This window comes from Hypanus sabinus, chromosome 4, assembly GCF_030144855.1.
Source record: "Hypanus sabinus isolate sHypSab1 chromosome 4, sHypSab1.hap1, whole genome shotgun sequence".
In the NCBI taxonomy this organism is placed as follows: domain Eukaryota; kingdom Metazoa; phylum Chordata; class Chondrichthyes; order Myliobatiformes; family Dasyatidae; genus Hypanus; species Hypanus sabinus.
The window spans coordinates 112080281-112101734 of NC_082709.1; the positions used below are offsets into that span (position 1 = coordinate 112080281).

Sequence of the window (21454 nt, forward strand, 5' to 3'; positions counted from 1 at the left end):
TAATGAAAACTTGATACAGCATCTTTTCATACACAGTTACACTTTTAATATAAATTGCATCCAAATCCTGGCTGTAATAAATAACACAGCATGTCTATGAATTTTTATTCATTATTTTGTAACTTAAGATCATTCTGGTAAACTACGTGCAATGCAATTCAACCTTCGTTTTGCATCGTGATAAGTTGCACTTTAATTCAAATGTAAAAATAATAGTACAGCATTAATATTCAAAGGATATATCTAGTGATGATTAAATGACAAAAAGATTTTTAAAGATTTAACTTAACTATGTAGTCTAAACAGCTTTCAAAAGAAGCCATCCTATTTGCAAACTTGAAAACTTGTGAACTTGAAGCATATTGTATGTTGTGTCATGTAGACAAAATACAATATGCAGTTTAATTATCTTGAAATTTTGACAATTTTCTACTTTCAGAATATTTAAAATGCAAACTATCAAGGAAATGTAATATACATCAAAACCAAACTTAGTTTTGATATGACTAGGGAATCAACTTTCCAGATTGATATATTATTTTGAAAATTACTTAGCGTTCTCACAAATTTAATTTCAAGACTACCCTCAATCGATCTCCAACATCAGCCAATATTTTATTTAAATCGAAAAGAAGTCACTTATATACATTCTCACTTGTGTACAGAAGTTTTGTGTGTGAGTGTGTGTGTGTGTGAGTGTGAGTGAGTGTGAGTGTGTGTGTGTGTGTGTGTGTGTGTGTGTGTGGAGGGGGAGGAAGGTTTAATGAAATTCCATTGAACAATGAAGCCAGTAACATCAAAAATATTGTTATTGCCAAAACAAAATTATTTGTGATAACTGTTCATTAAAAGCTCTATTTTCTATTAACAATATAGAAATGTTTCAAAAATGACCAAAAGTATGCAACATGTTGTATCTTCAACCAAATTCTAGAACTGGAAGTGGGTGGGGTGACAGAAGAAAGGAGAAACACTTTATTTTCATGGTTTTAAGATCAGATTGATATTTCTGAGGATTTTCATTACAGATTCAGCATACCATTCAGAATTAAAATGCATTGGCCCCATCTGTCTGAAAACAAGTGTAATTCCAACCAATTGGACTCGGGGGTTATTCCAACACTTCCCATCAGGACTAAATCGCAAGATCAGAAGTAATAATTGTATCAACATAAACTTAAATATTGAGGGATATAATAAATGATTAACATCTGGAATTTTACACTCGTAAAGTTTAGAATCCCAATCAGTTTTATACACTAAAATATGTTAAGTACTTTAACACACTTCTGCTTTACACCTACATTTTCCATAATTTGGAATCAAAATCAAGAATGATTTCCAAGCGTCCCATTCACCGAACAAAATTATACTCTGCAAATTCAAAATAATTAACATATAATTTAAGATATATTTGCAATTTTAATACGACTGAGACATCAGGTTTCAATATTAGTTCGTCATTTCACAAGTTACATCTTTCCCCCGAATTTAATTTCCTTAAACATACCCTAAATCCATCTCCGACATCAGCCAATAACTTTAAATAAAAGATTCAAAGATTTGATACGTAGAAATACTCATTTGCGCCAACGATACCGGGGTGCTAGTGGTGGGGGTGGGAGAGGTTTAATCAAATCTCAATACTCGCTCAATCTTAATGTCTCAAAAAAAAGTTCGAAATTCAATTTAAAAAGGAAGCTTCTAACTGCCCGTTTAACAAAAAATCCGCCAAGATAGTTGTGAGAAATGTAGGTTGCAAGAAGAGAGGGAAAAAAACTGCCATTTTACATGGAGTCGATTGTGTAATTGGTAGGGATGGGGGTGCAACAGATATCTCAGATTGGGCCACGGCATTGACATTTACAGTAATATTGAAATTAAATGCGTGGATCAATTGAGTAGGCATCTCGAACTGTGAGCGTCCTCCTCAGTGAGACACGCAGCCTTTGCCAGGGCTGGGAAAAGATTCACCGTGAAAAATGTAGTTTCAATTCTCGGAATGATTCGTTAGTGAATTAAAGAAGAACAAGTGTCCCGAGGAGCTGCACGATTTGCCTGGCCCGTGGCCTTATGCTGACTGCAAATTACAGTCAAAATTAATTACGGTTCGGCTATGACTTGTCCAAATTGAGATGGAGGAAGAGAGATGCGCTGATGCCTTAAACTTGCGCTAATTTAAAACTTGTCATGACGGGGCTACCGACCGAAACCAGGGAGGGGGCTTGACGACATCGAGAGTAGTGGATGTCAGTGAAAGTCACCGACGCTCAGTTAGACAACTCTTCCAATCTCCGCTCTCCCATATTTTTCATCTTGTCTTCACCGGCAACCTCCTTCCCCCCTGAAAATCGGCTCCGATATTCTACCGCTACCGTAAGAAACCGTCACTCAGACCGTTCCTAAGTTTAAGCTTACTTCACCGCTTTTCTGAGGGAAGACTGAGAAGGCTCTGTAGACAAATGCCAACTTAAAGCACAGGACAGCGAGAAGAATGGGAAAAAAAAGCCCCCTCCCGAGCAAAATTATTTAGAACTTTGTAAAACTAGTAGTATCAGCGAAAAAAAAGGGTGGGAAGAGAGAGTCAAACCTACTTCTTCCGCACTGATCTGTCTCTTTCCTTCATCCCTGCTGCTCTTATTCGGGTGAATTACTTGAGGAGAGCCAGCTCCGGATCAACGGGCGAGTCAGCTGGATAACAACTCCAACTAAACCAATTTACCTGTCAAGCCCACTAGTTCATTTTCCTCGCCTGCCGGCCCTTGACGTCCGCTCCCTCTCGCTCTCCCCCCCAGCTCCGTCTCCGCTCCTAGTGTGCGGAGTGATTTCTTGCTCCAAGTCGAAAATGGCGCCGAAAGCGGAGATTCGACTCAAATTCGTTAGTGGCGGGGGGGGGGGGGGGGGGTGTGGAGGAGGGGCGCGCGCGGCATGCTGGGCGAGCAGCGGGTTCCGCGCGGACGGTTTGAAATTGGGCTCCAACGGTAGCGGCGCGAAGCCCGGCTGGCCGGCGGCCCGCGGTGACCGAGCCCAGCCATCCGCCGCTCCCTCAGAAGCTCTCCCGGTTTGCTTCGACAGTACCACCCGGACGCTGGGGGCTCACAATTTCGCGTACCCGACCCACTATTTTACAGGTCTGTTGGCATTTCTCTATTTATTCTAAGTTGCTTTAAAGCTTTGCCATTTTTTCTCCCGCGGATACACTTAAGTATTAATTCTTGTACCTTGTGTAGTAGTTAAGGATGACAACTTCTATATAAAAAATATCAAAGATCCACCATCTCCCTGAATTTGAACTTTTTTTTGTATGTTAGATGACTTGTTCTGGTAAGATCAGTAAGTCCCCATGTAGTTCCAGCAATGTTTGCTTGTGTTTTATGTAAAGTTGGAACCAATGTTACCGCAAAATTTTCAACTCCACATTAAAATTGTTTAAAGTGCGCTCAGTTCTTGTACCGGAGTTGTGGGTGTGAATGAAGAGAGGAAGACTACAGAGCTAATATAAAACCCCTGCTAACAGTTTGAATTTGACCGTCTGGCTCTCATGCCAATGTGGTGTCACAGTTGGATAATTAGAAACGACCTGGTATGATTAAGACATCTATGGTCCTTGTCGCTAAATGGATACCAAGACTCCAAAAAAAAAATCCTGAATTTCAAAAGGGCAAGATAAGGGTTGTGTCCGAACAGTTTCCAGAAACTTGTAAAATCAAGCCCTCCCTTTTACTCTCTCACATGATGGATTCAATGTTTTTGAGTACAGAGAGAAATGGAACATTACTGTAAAAGGTTTGGTTAGTTATATCCTTTTCCTTACATTAGGCTACTTAGATATAGACCATAAAGTATGGGAGGGCATAGAAGGTTTTTAAAAAAGTGTTTTGTTAATTTTCATTATCAGGTTTGAAATTAATTTTGGTGTGCAGCCTTTGGACAACCTGCCTAAGAATGCTTTACAATCATCATTTTCTGCAGATGCAAATAGGACAAACTATAGAAGAATACATAACTGCATACATACATGCCCGAGCATGCATCAGATGGTCAAGGCTCTGATTGTACATCATTCACAAGATGATTTGACTTTGAGCAGAATACCACAGCACCCAAATCAAACCACAAGTGCAGGAAATTTGAAATTTTAAAAAACCAGAAGATGCAGGAAACTCGGTAGATCAGACAGTTTCTGTGGAAAGAGAAGTTAATATTTCAGGTCTAAAACTGAAACATTAAATCTCTTGATGCATTCAGGATTGAAGACTCTTCATTTATTTAAATTTATGCTATTAACTTGATATTGCAACAATTATGGAGCTGTTTTTAGGATGAGATTACAAATCTATTCATCTCTGCTGTGAACTAGATCGTGGGATTAAATTAAAAGCAACTTTTTTAGGATTTGGGGAGAGTCTTAAAACAGTATAGCTGGCCAACTAGCTAAAAAGTAAATTGAAATAAACTCAGAAACAAATTCCTTCTACCTACACAATGTCCATATCCCTCCATCTTCCTCATAAGAGGAATTCATAATTATCTATCAGATGCAACTTAGTTGACTATGACAACTTTGCCCTTAAATAGCTAGCATTCACTGATGACTGCACAGTAAAATGTGTTTTAGAAAAATATGTAGTTTTTACCTAATTTATAGGTTTTCAAACTAATTAGTCAATTTATCATGCACTGATTAAATCAATAAGATGTTTTAAGTTGCTGTATTACATGATTTCTATAATCCTTTAAATACATTACTTGATTAAAAATTACAATGTTAGCAGTTTTGTTTATGTACTTCATAGGTTTTTCATGGAAAGGAACATGAAGCATTGAAGTATTTTCAGGCTTGTTTACAATTAGAAAGAATACTTTTTGTGTACTGTATACTCTAGAAGACAATGTTTAATCCTATGCACAAGGCAATGGTACGGTTTGGCAAGAGCATGTTTCTAGATGCAGAATAGAATTTAGAGCAATGGTATCTGCTTGCCTGGATTACTTGGGCAGAGTACATATAACCTGTAATTTTTGATTTAAGTGTGAATGGCACACTTAGCAGTGATGACATACCATTTAAAATTATTCATTGTCTAATTGCTATGTTACTCTTGGAGTACAGGTAGCAGATTTGACTATATTAAAACTATAGACTCAGCTTATTCACTAAGTAATTTAAAATATGGCATATCCAATATTCCTGAAACATTTACAGATTTCAGTTGTAAAAGCAGAAAGACTAGCAAAGGACATTAAAAAGCAAAGCAGAATAAACACACTAAACAAAATCTACTTAGTCCTTATTAATTTCCAAAAATACCCAATTTCTGGTGCCTGCCAAATCTAGTTAATAGTATGTTAAACATTCAGTGCAAGAGATGGCAGATTCTAGGAGTGGGGTGTGACCCAGTCTGTCCAATAACTGAAGTTTCAATGTATTCCCTTCTAATAAGATGTTATGCAGTAATAAGCACATCTTTCACCAATAACTTGAGTTAAAGCTGTTAATAACACCAGAAATTCTCTAGAATAAACTATTGAAAGTTAGTAAATAAGGAACTATTAAAATGCAAGTCAATTTTAAAGTGTATAACACAGTTCTAAATTAAACCATTTTCATTTCAAGAAAACAAATATAACATGATAAATGCAAATTTAAACAGAATAAGAGTTTTTAATACAATTTATGAACAATATTGTCAGATTAGTTCCAGTGGGGGAAAATGAGAGAATCATAACTTACTGTTGAAAGAGTAAATTCTGCAGATCAAGTATCAATCTAGATGAGTTTGGTGTTCTCCCTTATCTTCATTAATCTTTGACTGTAACACTTTTATACAGGAGAAAAGGCAAGAAAAATTAATGCTGAACTGGCATTAACTTGCACCAAAAAATCCAAACTGATCAAGCAAAACGTGTAGTTTGTTTTAAAGACACTCAATTTATCTGATGGCAGGCACACTAATTTTTTCTAAAGCATACCATTAATCTCCTAACTTCAAATTTGAGTATAATGTTAGCAATAATGTTAAACATAAGTTTATCAATATTGCCTCAGTGGAACGCTTGTTAATTAGAACGGTGCACGAATGGCTCAGATATTAATATTAATTATTCCATCCCTCTTTTAAAAAAAAATCTACGACCCAAGATTAGAAAAGTAAAGAATACGTCGGACACTGTCATATTTGAATCTACAGCTCAAATTAAACAGACCAATAGGAGGTGGGATTCCAGTTCCAAACAACGATCAGTAGTGCCTCCGTTTTTAATAGCAAAACATTAATTGCAGACACTATAAATATTATGAGTCCACAATAAATATGTGTGTGTTAAAGCGGGCTCTTAGGATATTTAAATATTGACTATCCAAGTTAGATAATCAGTGTTGCATTGTTCCTGTCAATCAAGGTACTGCGCGCTATCGAAAAATGCCCGTAAATCTAGACAAGCAGAACTGCAGAAGACAGTCGCACGCATTTCTCCAGTATACTCTACAGATTAAAGATGTTGTACTTATTAATACAAGATTGCCATCGTTAATTAACTAGGTAAACTTAAACTCCGAAATGTATTCCAATGCTACAGATGACATTTTACAATCTTCTCAGAAGTTATGTTGTGCTTGTTGTATTGAACTTTACGAATACTGTACATACTAGCCTGTCATTCTTAGACTTGCTCCTCTGTAATGTTTTTAAGTTGAAACTTGTATCTCATGCTACGATAACGATTTTCTTAATTTGGCGTGCCGGTTTTGAGGGGCATTGCAAAGATTTGTATAATATACAATATAGTAAAGACAATTGTCACTTTTAATTAAAATAGACAAAATAGAAAAGCTAAGATGTAATTTCTGATTTCAAGGGAGTCTGTTCACTTCCCCTTGTCCAGGCCTATTTGTCCCAGGTTTACTTGTGATTCCATTAGTGCAGATAATCCGCAACACTGTATTGCAAACGGCTTATTGTTTGTAACAAAGTACTACGCTACAGCGGAAGTACCGCCCTCTTTACTATTCCATACGTCAATTGGCTGTGTGACGCAGTCACTGGTCTCATTTGGCATTTTCCTGATAGATGGTCAACTATTGTTTGGTAGTCACAGCCGTCAATCTGCTTATGCCGGAAGATCACTGTGTATCAATGTAAATAGTGTAGTAGTAGTATTATTATTTCTATGCAGGGTTGTTAGGAGTTGCTTTATATTACCTCAGTCAAGGTGTGTTGCCTTGTTTATAGTAGCATAATTCATGATGGCAGATCATAAGTAAACGGAGAAAGGGTTGACTTCTGTTCTCCCCTTTATTATTGTGTTAAGTTATAACGCAACCTCCAACACATTATCGAAAATAAACAACGTTCCTTTCTCCATTATTTACGGAAATTTTACATAAAATGTCCAGTTTTCTCGTCGAACAAGAATAAACAAAACATCTAGAGTAAAATAAACAAAACCGTCGTATCATATGGCACTACCTTATTTTCACATCAACAATTTTATACAGTAGTTTAAATCTGGAATTGCGTCATCCCATATTTGAGCATCGGTACAATTAGTATTAGTTAAGTTGATGTCCGCTAAGGTACAATTTAATATATTCCCAAACGTCTTCGATCATGCACTATTTAGTTAGACGATCCATACAAATCGCATAAGTTTAAAGACTCCACGAGCTATGTTGTTTGTCCTTAAATAACGCGGCGAACAAAAGAAGCAGTAACTGCTTGATAAAATTAACGCAGGTACATTACGGAACACTTTTATGTAGTCTTAACAGAAGAAAACGATATGGACACTTACGGATTCGCGAAAATCGGTACTTCAGTACTCCGACAGTTACAGGACGCATGTTTTTTTAGTATAAAGAATCATTACAAAACTCGCTATTATGTTTAAGCCAACTACAAAGCTTACCCTTTTATGCAGTTTCAGCAAGCTTCAAGGAAGTTGTCCTTTTGTTCTACTATTTATAGATTGCGTCAACGTTGCGAAAAGGGTGGGCGGAGCGGTGCCTGCAGGAAAGCGCGCAATACACGCGACCTACCATCCAGTCGTAGTAAACTAGCAGGTCGAATTATCCCACGTGTCTGCAATTGGAATCTATATTTAAGAGCTGAACAAGTTGTATAATGCTTTATAAAGGGGACACATTTTGTAAATATCTGACTTGCGTTGGTGGACTAGAAGTGAAAAGGTCGGATGAAATACTTTGAATACACGCATTGATCTAAACTTTTGTTTTGACACGCATGAGGTATGCTACTTGCTGATTCAAACATTATTTACTGATGTTCATTTGTCTTAGAGATGTTGAATATCGGTTTGCAAAGCCACGGGGGAAATAACATATAGAATGTTTATATTTAGTAACAGTGTTGTAGCTTTGCATTGGCATAAATTAAAATTCAGAAGTCACGATTTTCTCCTACCTTACTAAAAATATCTTTGTAGTGTACTGAACTAAGACGATCTACATGATAAACCACTATGCAGTCATTGAGAGCATGTTCATTCGGTGTCTCCTATTAAATGCGCAGAAAAGATGAAGTGAAATTAGACTAAATTGCAATTTTGTTGATGCAGTTCACAAGTGTGCTTCAGATGTTATGATAGAGGACTTAACAAGCAGCCGTATACAAGACCATGCCTTAGTGACTACGTTGGTGTTCACCATGAGAATCGAAATTTAGCCCTCATTTTCTCTTTAATCTGCATGAATCTCGGCAGGTGATAAATCTTAGTCAAGATATTTATTTCCCTAGTGCTCACCTAAAAATGGTTCAGCACACTCCTGGGGACAAGAAGCAAAATGTAAAGAGATTATCTTTGTTTGTCACATATACATTGAAATGTACAGTGAAATCTGTCATTTGCATCAACAACCAACACCGCTGGAGAATGTGCTGGGGACATTCCTCAAGTGTCGTCGTGCTTCCTATTGTCAGCAAAGCATGCCCATAACTTGCTTAAACTTACCTATATGTCTTTGGAATATCAAAGAAATCCGGAGAACTCAGAGGAAATCCATGCTGTCACATGGAGAACATACAAACTTACAGGCAGTGGCGGGAATTGAACCCTCATCTTCTGATGCATGGTATTGTAAAATGTTACATTAACTACATTGCTACTGTGCTGGTTCTCATAGGGCTACTGGCAAAATTAGATCTCTGACATGTCTCAATTTTTGTTAGCACAAAATAAAGTCATAGAACAGTACAGCACAGAAACAGGCCCTTTGGCTCACCTAGTCCATGCAGAGCCATTAAGATGCCTAGTCCCATCAAACTGCATGTGAACCACAGGTCTCCATGTCCCTACTATCCATCCATCTGTCCAAACTTTTCTATTGAACTTATGTACCACTTATGCTAATCGCTCGTTCCAACCTCTTGTGACCCTCTGAGTGAAGAATTTTCCCCTCAAGTTCCCTTTAAACTTTTCACCCTTCACTCTTAAGTCATCACCTCTAATTGTAATCCCACCCAACTTCAGTGGAAAAAGCTTGCTTACATTTACCCTATCTATACCCCTCAATTTTGTATATCTCTAACAAGCCTCTTCTCAATCTGCTACGTTCCAAGGAATAAAGTCCTAACCTCTTCAATCTTTATTTTTAACTTAGGTCCTCCAGTCCTGGCACCATCCTTGTAAATTTTCTCTACTCTTTCAACCTTATTTACATCTTTACTGTCCGTTGGTGAACAAAACTGCATACAATACTCCAAATTAGGCCTCACTAATGTACAACTTAAGCATAACATCCCATCTCCTGTACTCAGATATATAGTTTTAATGTGAAACTTGAACCAATAACTTCAAATACACCAAAATGATTTTAATTCTCATTGGTGTAAAATGAATAAATTGGTTCTTCACAGCAACCAACTTTTATGAAAGCAATTTCCTATGGAAACAAACTAAGGTCAATGATACTCAAATTCCTCCAAGAGGACCACAACCTTGTCGTGGTTTGGAGGCTTGCGTGCCTCAATGACCCAGAGAGCTATGTTGGCTATAGTTAGGGCCTTATTCTTATGCCCCTCGGTATCCCATGCCAAGCAGTTCAAAGGGTAGAGGCCAGACTAAGAGTGGTCCATCAGTCCTTCAGGTTCGTGGTTTCAGTTCAGGGCCAACAACCCTGACTGATAACACAAAACTGTAATGGAAACAGTAATGAAGAATCTTTCTACATCTGACTGCGATGCTGTTCCTGGGTCTGCACCCAGAATTTGCGTGATTGACAGTAGTGGAAAACCAAGAGGAATTGCAACATGATGAAGAACACCACAAGAGATGGAGGGCCTTCATTGCTGTCCTCAATGCCAGCAGCGTAATGGTACTCAAATTACATTCTTTGTCACTTTGCATTGTTGTATCGATTAGTCACAATGCCTTATTGCAGGCACAGCTCACAATTAATGAAGAGTATTCTTTGGACCATCATTTGCATTTTTGAACTCAAATTTATTGAAAATGACATTTTTTTCACACACCAAACAATTTACTTTGTATTATATGAAAATCAAAAATAGACATTAATGGCTCTGCATTCAGCCATAGGGATCATGCTTAAAGTGGCATACAATTTAACATCAAAGACCCCATCCACTCCGATTACAAGGGCTCAACATTTTTGGAGCTTTTTCCAATCCTTTGCCGTGGCTCTTCATAGCAGATAGTGATGCAAGCAGAGTGCTCTCCATTGTACATCTGTAGAGAGTCTTTGGTGACGTACTAAATCTCTTGAAACTCCTATGAAATATAGCCCCTTAAGTGCTTTCTTTGTAATTGTTTCAATATGTTGGACCCACGATAGGCCTTTAGAGATGTTGACACCCAGGAACTTGAAACTGCTCACCCTTTCCATTGCTAATCCCTTTCTACTTCTCCCTCGCTGAGGACTGATGTGTGTTTCCTTGACTTCCCCTTCCTGAAGTCTACAATCAACTCCTTGGTCTTGCTGATGTTGAATACAATATTGTTGTTACAACACTACTCAACCAGCTCATCCATCTCACTCTTGTACGTCTCCTTGTCACTATCTGCAATTCTACCAATGATAATTGTGTCATTGGCAAATTTATAGGTGGTGTTTGAGGTGTGCCAGCATCAGCGAGGAGGAGATGTTATTACTGATCTGTATTGACTGTGGTCTGCTGATAAGGAACTCAAGGATCCATTTGCAGAGGGATGTACTGTGGCCCAGATTTTGGAGCTTATTGATTAGTACTGAGGGTTGAACGCTGACCTGTAGTCAATAAACTGTAGCCTGACGTAGGTATTGCAGTTGTCCTGGTGACCAAAGGCCAAGTGGAGAGCCAGTGAAATTGCATCCACTGTAGGCCTATTGTGGTGATAGGAAAATTGCTGCAGGTATAGGTTGTTGCTTGGGCAGGATGCTGACAATGACCCCCTTCTCAAAACACTTCATCACAATAGATGTGAGTGCAACTGGGCAATGGTCATTAAGGAAACTCATCCTGTTCTTGGAGACTAGTATGAAAGTCGCCTTTTTGAAGCAGGTGTAAACCTCTGATGGCAGCAGTGAGATATTGAAGACATCTGTGAACATCCACACCAGTTGGTAGGCACAGGTTTTTAGTGCCTTATGAGGTACACCATCACCATCCTGACGCCTTGCTAGGATCCACCCTCTTGAAAGAGGTTTCTGATGTCAGCCTCTGAGACCGAGATCACGGGGTCATCAGATACTGCAGAGATTTGCACGGGTGTAGTTTTATTCTCCATTTCAAAGCATGGGTAAAGGGTGTTCAACTCATCTAGAGTCCTGCATCACTGCGTGTAGGAAGTAATAGCATGCAAACCCTGCCAGAGTTGATGTGCATCGGATTCTGTCTCTGACTTCAATCGGAGTTGTTTTCTCACTCTTAAAGTAGGCTTTCATAGGTTGTAGTTGGACCTTGTATCGTTCTGGATGTGTCCCTTTAAGGGCTGGCTCCCAAGATTGGAGCTGTGCAGCTAATGTCAGCAGCTACATAATACTGAAACACATCAGTTTGAAACAGTGTGCCATTACACGAGGGAATTTGATAACACAACTTAATAAAGATCGCACTTGAAAATTGCAAACCAAAAGGCATTTATAGCACACTTTTCCAAAAAAAAAAGGAACTTCAAGGCACAGTAATGTATTGAAAATTGTAAACCTATAAAATATAAAAAAAAACAAGCATCAATGTGAACTGAGTTGGCTGAGCTTTATGGGTACTAGCATCACCTGTTGGACCTACTATATGCCATAATTATTCAGTATAAATAAAGAACTGAGAAAGAGAATTGACAGAGTTAAGGACTCTATATTAACAAATGCAAAATTGCTGGGTGCATGGTTTTTAAAATATTCCACCATTTAACGGAGCTTTGAGTCAACAGAATAAGATTTTAAATCTAGATTGCTGATTAGTATCAGATGATCAGTGTAATATATAGCATCATATTTACACACTGTGGTGCTACAATATCACATGCCCAGATCCTGAGCATGGAGAAAATAATTGGTGATATATGCTTGAAAATGCTTCTGTGGCAATGCATTTTGAAAGCCTACTGCTTACCTGTGGGAACTGCTTTTTATCCATTGGGCCAATTTTTCTTTTCTTTTGAAGTTCTGAATGGTAAAATAAATAAGTGTATTTGTCTACAATCCACTGCTATACTAGTTCAATATAAGGTTTAATTTATGTGAAATAAGTGTAGCAAAGTGGCACTATTTGTTTAGTATATACAGGATGCACAGCAGTTCTCAAAATAAAAACTTGTGACCTACATAAGCCTAATTCACTGGTGGCTTTTTTTTTATGAAAACCACTGAATTCTGTAATTTTCATACTATTCATTTTGTGCTGCTAAGGTACATTCAAAAACATTTATTATTTTAAATAGCATTTTGTTTATGTGTGACTGCTTATTTTTTGAGCAGAACTGGCTTTAAAATTCATGATTAAGAATTGTTTTCTTTCTGTAACCTATTTGAAAATTCAATAAAAAAATTTAAAAAAAAAGAATTGGTAATGTGGTTGCTTAAAGTATGTTCTGTAGCCAATATACAAAATATGATGTGAATCAGGGACAAGGGAATATCTAATTGAAGAGTTGGAATCATTCTTAAAAAAGACTGGAGAAAGGAGACCACAGAAATAACGAGTAATGTAAAATTATCTTCGAGAAGAATGAATGCAAGAAGACAAAAGTATAGGACACAGGTAATGCAGCAGGGCCATAAGGGAGCAAAGGCACTGAGAAATACAAGATGAGAATGAAAGGGAATATACAATTTATAGGATGTACAGCACTTTATTTTGCAGTTGTGATTGGTGTATAATTTTAATGAGATTGGAGAAATGCAATGACTTAAAACCTACCAGTTCCCTCTCAAATGAATGCCATTATTTAAAAATTCAAGCCAACTTGACTTTTGCAGAAAATAGCTCACTAAATTTTGAGTGGGTCTAGTTTCAGAAATGAATTCCCAGTTGTAGACTTTATAAATCTGATATAATCTATTGCATGTTTTTATTAACTATCCAAATGAGTAATCAACAATAGAAAATAATATTCTAAATGATTAGCAAGTTTTAAGTTCCATGGCCTAGAAAATTGATTACATCAAAATTCACCAAAGTGGCAATACTGTATATGGGCCCATGTCATTATTATCCTGATGTTAACTGTATTTGAAGTTTGTGCGTGCAGTTTGTACTTTGAAAGAGTTTGAATTGTACTAAACAATTCAACAATGGGGGTAATTTCAGGAGCTCCCAGCGCCACCTGAATGTAACTGAGGTTGATTGAAGTCACATTTGTATCTCTTAAAGGAGGTAGCCCTCCAGGTATGCGATTAAGACCTTGCGTAAGGTATTGTCAGGGGAGTTAATGCCAAGAATAATGGTTCAAGAAACTGGTTGTAAGATGTTTAATGATCTTGAATATGTGATCAACCTGAGTGCATGTATCATCAAATCCCATCCCAAAATATCTATGAATGTAGACGTATGAAACTTCTGGGATTATAACACCAGCAACTGGTTTGTAACAATCTGTATCAATTACCTAATATTTGTGTCTCATCCTACATTCACAATTTTATCCCTTTTCAACAGTCATGCACATTTCAAAGCTGCAGCATATGCTTTGGATAGAAATAGATTTTTGACTAATGGTGAATCAAGGTATGTGCAATTTGTATGAAGAAGTAATGTGCAAAGATCAAGCTGTATTAAATGGTGGAGGGGGCATGAGGGACTAATATGCTTATTCTGTTTTTTGTGTTCTTGCACACATTCCCAGCTATTTAATTGTGGCACCTTAGAGAGCGCATGCTGCTTATTGATACTTGTACCTCTCTCTTTTACAGGAGAAACTATACACAACCTATGAAAGCAGAAGCAAGCTGTCAGGGGCTGTACTGTGGAGCACTGTGTTTGGATAAGAACCTTTGGGGTTCCATGGAATTGACTGCTGCAGTTGCAAATGGAGGTTGTGGAAAATGACAATGCGCTTATATTTGTAGTTATTAATTATATCCCTTAAGCTATTTCATTTGATTTAACAATCACGTCTTAAGCGTGTCTCTCCTACATGCTATATTCTTTCAGTATGACTATACCAGTATATCTTTTTCCTTACAGATACTCAAGAGCTCCCACCTGTACAGATCCCAATAGCTGAGGAAAAATCATTGGAAGAATAAAATCTCTGTCAGTTCATTTGACACTTAGTCTCCAGTTGAGATACTGGCACCTCATGATCTAAAGGATAGTTTTTGAGCCAACACTTGTATATTAGATGGCATTACTGCCCTGCTGATGTTCCAGACAGTTGTGTCCCAGCCCATATGGAGGGTTTGATGACGTGAATTCCCCAGAGGATTTGGGTGAGGACTTTCATGGGACTGCCTGTAAATAAAACCATGTTCGCATTGAAATGCACAGACCATTGGTAAGCCTACAAAGAAATTGGCTGAAATTTAAGAATTTGGAACACCATTTTCTACTTTAGGAGTTAGTTCCTATGAGGATTTTGAAACCATTTTTCTGTGTGGTAGTAGTGGCCAGATCCATGTAAATGCTAAAGAACCCAACTATGCTGTTTATAGCTTCCAGGCAGAATCCATCCATCTTATGAACTCCGTAGTGAAGGTTCAAACTTCATGGCATGGAAGCTCAGGCTATTAAATTTGCCCTGAATTTAAGTGATGCCACAATACTCCAGAATTGTTTTTCAGCTTAATAGCATGTTGACATCCTTCTCTGAGGAAGTTGTTGTGGTTCAGTATATTGTGACTTTGCTGTCTTAATTCAGGAATATAACATTTATGCCTTCATGACTGTTACTTCAAGATTGCCCTCTCTACTGCCCATCAACTAGTTAGCCCAAATTGCTGTAATTCATAAAGACATGGGATGATCTGAAGCAAGCCAAACTGAGCTAGGTTTGTTGAAGATCTTCATAGCATCTCTGCTGTAAAGGAGCAGCCATTTGTTAACATGACAGAAGCCATTAAGAGATTGGGCAGGTATAGGCATACTGAAAGCAGGCAGTAAGGATATCTGAACAGTAGGCAAGGTTTCTATTACTAATTGGAGGTATACTTTTTTGGGCTATAGAATTACTTCAGTTGTTTCTGGTGTTTATGGTTTGTATTTAAATCAACGCTCAGTTGATAAACAATAGATAGGGTGTTAACCTGGGAACTGTGCCAATGGAAGAATCATAAAATGAGATCTGTGAAAGCATTGCCTTTCAATTTCCTGACCTATTACTGACTATGCCTTGGTACTGTTTGGTGGGCAGCTACAACATTGTGAACAAGCATATAAGAATAATCAAAAATAATAACTAATTAGGATGGGTTGTGAAGTTGTGGTTCACTCGTAGATTGTAGAGTGCTGCCATTGAAGTCTTGAGCTTTCATACATTCATTTTGCAGACAACTTGTGTGCTACCTAAATATTGTCAACAATGTGGATGCGTGCAGCAATCAATGGAGTTGTTTTGCCATTAATTAATTAAACCTTCTCAGTCTTTCAGGATAATAGACAATAGATGCAGAAGTAGACCATTCGGCCCTTCGAGCCTGCACCGCCATTTTGAGATCATGGCTGATCAAATACTATCAATACCCGGTTCCTGCCTTGTCCACATATCCCTTGATTCCCCTATCCATAAGATACCTATCTAGCTCCTTGGAAGCATCCAGAGAATTGGCCTCCACTACCTTCCGAGGCAGTGCATTCTGGGAGAAGAAGTTTTTCCTTAACTCTGTCCTAAATGACCTACCCCTTATTCTCAAACCATGCCCTCTGGTACTGGATTCTCCCAGCATCTGGAACATATTTCCTGCCTCTATCTTGTCCAATCCCTTAATAATCTTATATGTTTCAATCAGATCCCCTCTCAATCTCCTTAATTCCAGTGTGTACAAGCCCAGTCTCTCTAACCTCTCTGCGTAAGACAGTCCAGACATCCCAGGAATTAACCTCATGAATCTACGCTGCATTTCCTCTACAGCCAGGATGTCCTTCCTTAACCCTGGACACAATTCTCCAGGTGTGGTCTCACCAGGGCTCTGTACAAATGCAAGAGGATTTCCTTGCTCTTGTACTCAATTCCCTTTGTAATAAAGGCCAACATTCCATTAGCCTTCTTCACTGCCTGCTGCACTTGCTCATTCACCTTCAGTGACTGATGAACAAGGACTCCTAGATCTCTTTGTATTTCTCCCTTACCTAACTCTACACCGTTCAGATAATCTGCCTTCCTGCCTCCCAAAGTGGATAACCTCACACTTATTCACATTAACTGCCATCTGCCAAGTATCTGCCCACTCACCCAGCCTATCCAAGTCGCCCTGAATTCTCCTAACATCCTCATCACAAGTCACACTGCCACCCAGCGTAGTATCATCAGCAAATTTGCTGATGTTATTTTTTATGCCTTCATCCAAATCATTAACGTAAATGGTAAACAGCTGTGGTCCCAATACCGAGCCCTGTGGCACCCCACTAGTCACCACCTGTCATTCCGAGAAACACCCATTCACCGCTACCCTTTGCTTTTTATCTGCCAACCAGTTTTCTATCCATGTCAATGCCTTCCCCCCGATGCCCTGAGCTTTGATTTTACCCACCAATCTTCTATGTGGGACCTTATCAAATGCCTTCTGAAAATCGAGGTACACTACATCCGCTGGATCTCCCCCGTCTAACTTCCTGGTGACATCCTCGAAAAACTCCAACAGATTAGTCAAGCATGATTTACCCTTGGTAAATCCATGCTTGCTCAGCCCAATCCTATCACTGCTATCTAAATATGCCACTATTTCGTCCTTAATAATGGACTCTAGCATCTTTCCCACCACCGATGTCAGACTGACGGGTCGATAGTTCTCTGTTTTCTCCCTCCCTCCTTTTTTAAAAAGTGAGATATTAGCCATTCTTCAATCCTCAGGAACTGATCCTGAATCTAAGGAACATTGGAAAATGATTACCAATCCATCTGCAATTTCCAGGGCCACCTCCTTTAGTACCCTAGGGTGCAGACCGTCTGGACCTGGGGATTTGTCAGCCTTCAGTCCCATCAGTCTTCTCATCACTGTTTCCTTCCGAATGTCAATCTGTTTCATTTCCTCTGTTACCCTATGTCCTTGGCCCATCCATACATCTGGGAGATTGCTTGTGTCTTCCTTAGTGAAAACAGATCTAAAGTACTCATTAAATTCTTTTGCCATTTCTCGGTTTCCCATAATAATTTCACCCAATTCATTCTTCAAGGGCCCAACATTGTTCTTAACTATCTTCTTTCTCTTCACATACCTAAAAAAGCTTTTGCTATCTTCCTCTATATTCCTGGCTAGCTTGCGTTCATACCTCATTTTTTCTCGCCGTATTGTCTTTTTAGTTAAGTTCTGTTGTTCCTTAAAAACTTCCCAATCATCTGTCCTCCCACTCACCTTAGCTCTATCATACTTTTTTTTTAATGCTATGCAATCTGACTTCCTTTGTCAAATACTGTGGCCCCTTCCCCCCTTTGAATCCTTCCTTCTCTGGGGGATGAACTGATTTTGCACCTTGTGCATTATTCCCAAGAATACCTGCCATTGCTGTTCCACTGTCTTTTCTGCTAGGCTATCTGTCCAGTCAACTTTGGCCAGCTCCTCCCTCATGACTCCATAGTTTCCGCTGTTCATCTGCAACACTGACACCTCTGAGCTGCCCTTATCCTTCTCAAATTGCAGATAAAAGCTTATCATATTGTGATCACTACCTCCTAATGGCTCCTTTACTGCGAGATCGCTTATCAAATCCTGTTCATTACATAACACTAAATCCAGAATAGTCTTGTCCCTGGTCGGCTCTCGTACAAGCTGTTCCAAGAATGCATCCCGTAGGCACTCTACAAACTCCCTATCCTGTGGTCCAGCACCAACCTGATTCTCCCAGTTCACCTGCATGTTGAAATCCCCCATAACTACTGCGACATTACCTTTGCCACATGCCAGTGTTAACTCCCTATTCAACTTGCACCCAATATTCATGCTACTGTTTGGTGGCCTGTAGACAACACCCATTTGGGTCCTTTTGCCCTTACTGTTCCTCAGTTCTATCCACACAGACTCTACTTCTCCTGACCCTATGTCCCCCCTTGCAAAGGACTGAATCTCATTCCTCACCAACAGGGCCACCCCACCCCCTCTGCCCACATTTCTGTCCCTATGATAGCACGTATACCCTTGTACATTCATTTCCCAGGTCTGATCTCCCTGCAGCCATGTCTCCGTTATCCCAACAGCATCATAGTTACCCATTCGCACCTGGGCTTCAAGCTCATCCGCCTTAATTCTGACACTTCGTGCATTCAGATATAGAATTTTTAACCCATTTCTCCTCTCTCTGTTTGAATCGCTGCCTGAACTCCCATTGGGCTATATGCCCCTAGAATTTTGTTGTCCTTCCTAAATTTACTTATTCTTTCAACACATTTAACTCCATGTTCCGTCAGACCATCCCTCTGTACAAGAGTCCTCCTTATCACGTGTTCTGCCCCACCTTCCTCTACTACACACTTAATATTCCGGAACCGTGTAGTCCCCACCTGCCCTTTATTCTTCCTCTTGCTATCCTCCCTCGCATTCTGGATCCCCGCCCCTTCAGATTTAGTTTAAACCCCTCCCCAAGAAGCACTAGCAAACTTCCCTGCAAGAATGTTAGTACCACTCCAGTTCAGGTGTAAACCGTCCCTTTGGAACAGATCCCACCTTCCCTGGAACAAAGCTCAATTATCTACAAACCTGAAGCCCTCCCTCCTGCACCATCCTCTCAGCCACATATTAATCTTTATAATCCTTCTGTTCCTTGCCTCACTCACACGTGGCACTGGTAGCAATCCTGAGATTGTTACCCTGGAGGATGCTCAAAGGAAAGCAATAATGGAAATGCTTTGCAGCAGTGTTTCTATAGAATTGGAAACTTAAGTGCTTCTGAGGGCATTTTGTTTGTTTTAGGTTAATTTCTGTTCAGTGTTGGTTCCTAGAATGTTTAAGATGGAGAACTGGTCAATAATGACATTGACGAATGTTAAGGAGAAATGACTGGATGACTCTTGTTGGAAGTTGTCAGTACTAGGGACATGAAGGCCGATGATATTAATCAAAAACACAAGAGATTCTGCAGATGCTGGATATGCAGAGCATAATGCACAAAATGTTGGAGGAACTCGGGAAGTCAGACTGCATCCGGAAATCAATAAACAGTTGATGTTTCAGGCTGAGATTCTTCATCAGGACTGATGAACTGTATGGAATATACTGTAGCATTCCAGCCCTCCCATTCTAGATAATAAAATGCTTCTGACAACTGAATATGGTTGTTTGTTTGTCTCTTTTACAGTAATAATTGCCGCCATGTAGTATTTCGTAGAGCCTGAATAGAACCATCAGTTAGTCCAACGTGGCAGCTGAAATGTGTATGCAGCAACATGACTCAGCAGGAATGAGTATTATGGGGCTCCCATACATTCTATCTTGACCATTTAGATCTTTAATACTTGATAAACACTATGTGAACATCTGAATTCACATGTAGTATGAAATGACATGTCTGTGCAATCTATTATGTTCTGAATCTCTTGGGAGGTCCATTGTACAAATCTGCATGCGCACACTGGCTACCTGCTCTACCTGAAGAAAAAGAGGTGAATTCCTTTGTCTGTGATTATGGAACATACATTATGCCATAAATGCAGAAGTAAGCAATTATCTATTAAATCACCTCTTTACAAAAGAAAAGTTCTTATGAGGAAAAAGAAAAGATCTCTTCAGTATAAATGCCGGACTTTCTACAGTACAGCTCTGGTTCCCTGTATATGTCTTTCACTGAGGTTTAGGTACAAACATACAGAATGCAGGGCCTAATGTGCCACAGCAGGTGCTGAATAAGTGTCATCAGTATATCCTTTGTGTAGCTTTGTGAAACATGCATGGTACTGAAGGATTCAGTGTTGCTGGTTATTTGGGTTGCATTCATGACTTGCAAAAAGAATTATCTACAAGTGAGGATATGTATTGCCAAAGAAATGGTGCTCTACAATGGTATTTCTATTATGTTTTTTAAAAAAAAAGTTTCTCAGCATAATCATAATAATAGTAGTTACAAAAATGATGAACCTTCAGACTTTAATTTTGTCATTGTGAACACAGGACATTTGTATCACATTTCCAAATTGTATTTTTCTATTAAAAGGATTTAGGACAATAGGATTTATAGTATGTTTATTTTTGAACCATGTGAGTTTATTTTGTTTGCACCAGGAATTTCATGTTCTCTGTTGCTGCAAAAGCTAGGAGAACTGTTTGGTTTGGATGGTCCTGATTCATATTTATACTTTTTTGGTATTGTTCTGATGTACAGGAATAATTGCTTTTGGATTGCTTGGATGAACTGACATAGAAATATCAAACAATTTACTTGTCAATTAAGGTTTTAATGTTTAGCATTAATGTGTTCGTGAAGATAATTTGACAACAAGATGATATGTCAGTAAAGATCCTTTTATTACTTGTTTTGAAGACTATAAAATTCACAAACTTTAGTTAATATTTTACATTGTGGTGATATTAATATATTTTACATGTGTTACACAATATATAGCTCATATGGTATATCCTAAATTTAAATGAACCTTCAGTGAGAATGTGCAATATTTCCATAAATGGAAAGAAGAAAAATGGATTTTAATGTGTTTAACACTTCTGATGAAAATACATATTCTCTCTTCTTCCCCGCCACTTTTTATGCAAAGAAATACATATTGAATGTCTGAGCTTCAACAAAATAGTAATTAGAAAGTCATTCCTGTTAGGAAGCACTATACAGACTGTTTAGTCTGCTGTACAGTGTTATATTCTGTCTCCTGAAGTTCATCCCTTAGATTATGAAGT

At 38.6% G+C, this 21454-nt stretch overlaps 2 long non-coding RNA genes across 4 annotated transcripts in view; one reads left to right on the top strand and one right to left on the bottom strand.

Annotated features, from left to right (window-relative positions):
• LOC132393107 (uncharacterized) overlaps nt 1-7989 on the bottom strand; it is a 35196-nt gene extending 27207 nt beyond the window's left edge. Inside the window, exons 1-3 of one of the 3 annotated variants that reach the window (XR_009511750.1) lie at nt 7909-7972; nt 7203-7427; nt 5735-5821 (exon numbers count right to left, since the gene is read on the bottom strand). This is a non-coding gene — a long non-coding RNA (uncharacterized LOC132393107). Of the gene's footprint in view, nt 1-5734; nt 5822-7202; nt 7428-7794 lie in introns of all 3 variants that reach the window. The other 2 variants (XR_009511748.1, XR_009511749.1) reach the window with 2 other exon arrangements.
• Nucleotides 2926-19854, top strand: LOC132393108 (uncharacterized). Its single transcript, XR_009511751.1, has 3 exons — nt 2926-3131; nt 14372-14493; nt 14646-19854. It is a non-coding gene; the product is annotated as an uncharacterized LOC132393108 (long non-coding RNA).
• Nucleotides 19855-21454: the final 1600 nt, after the last annotated feature.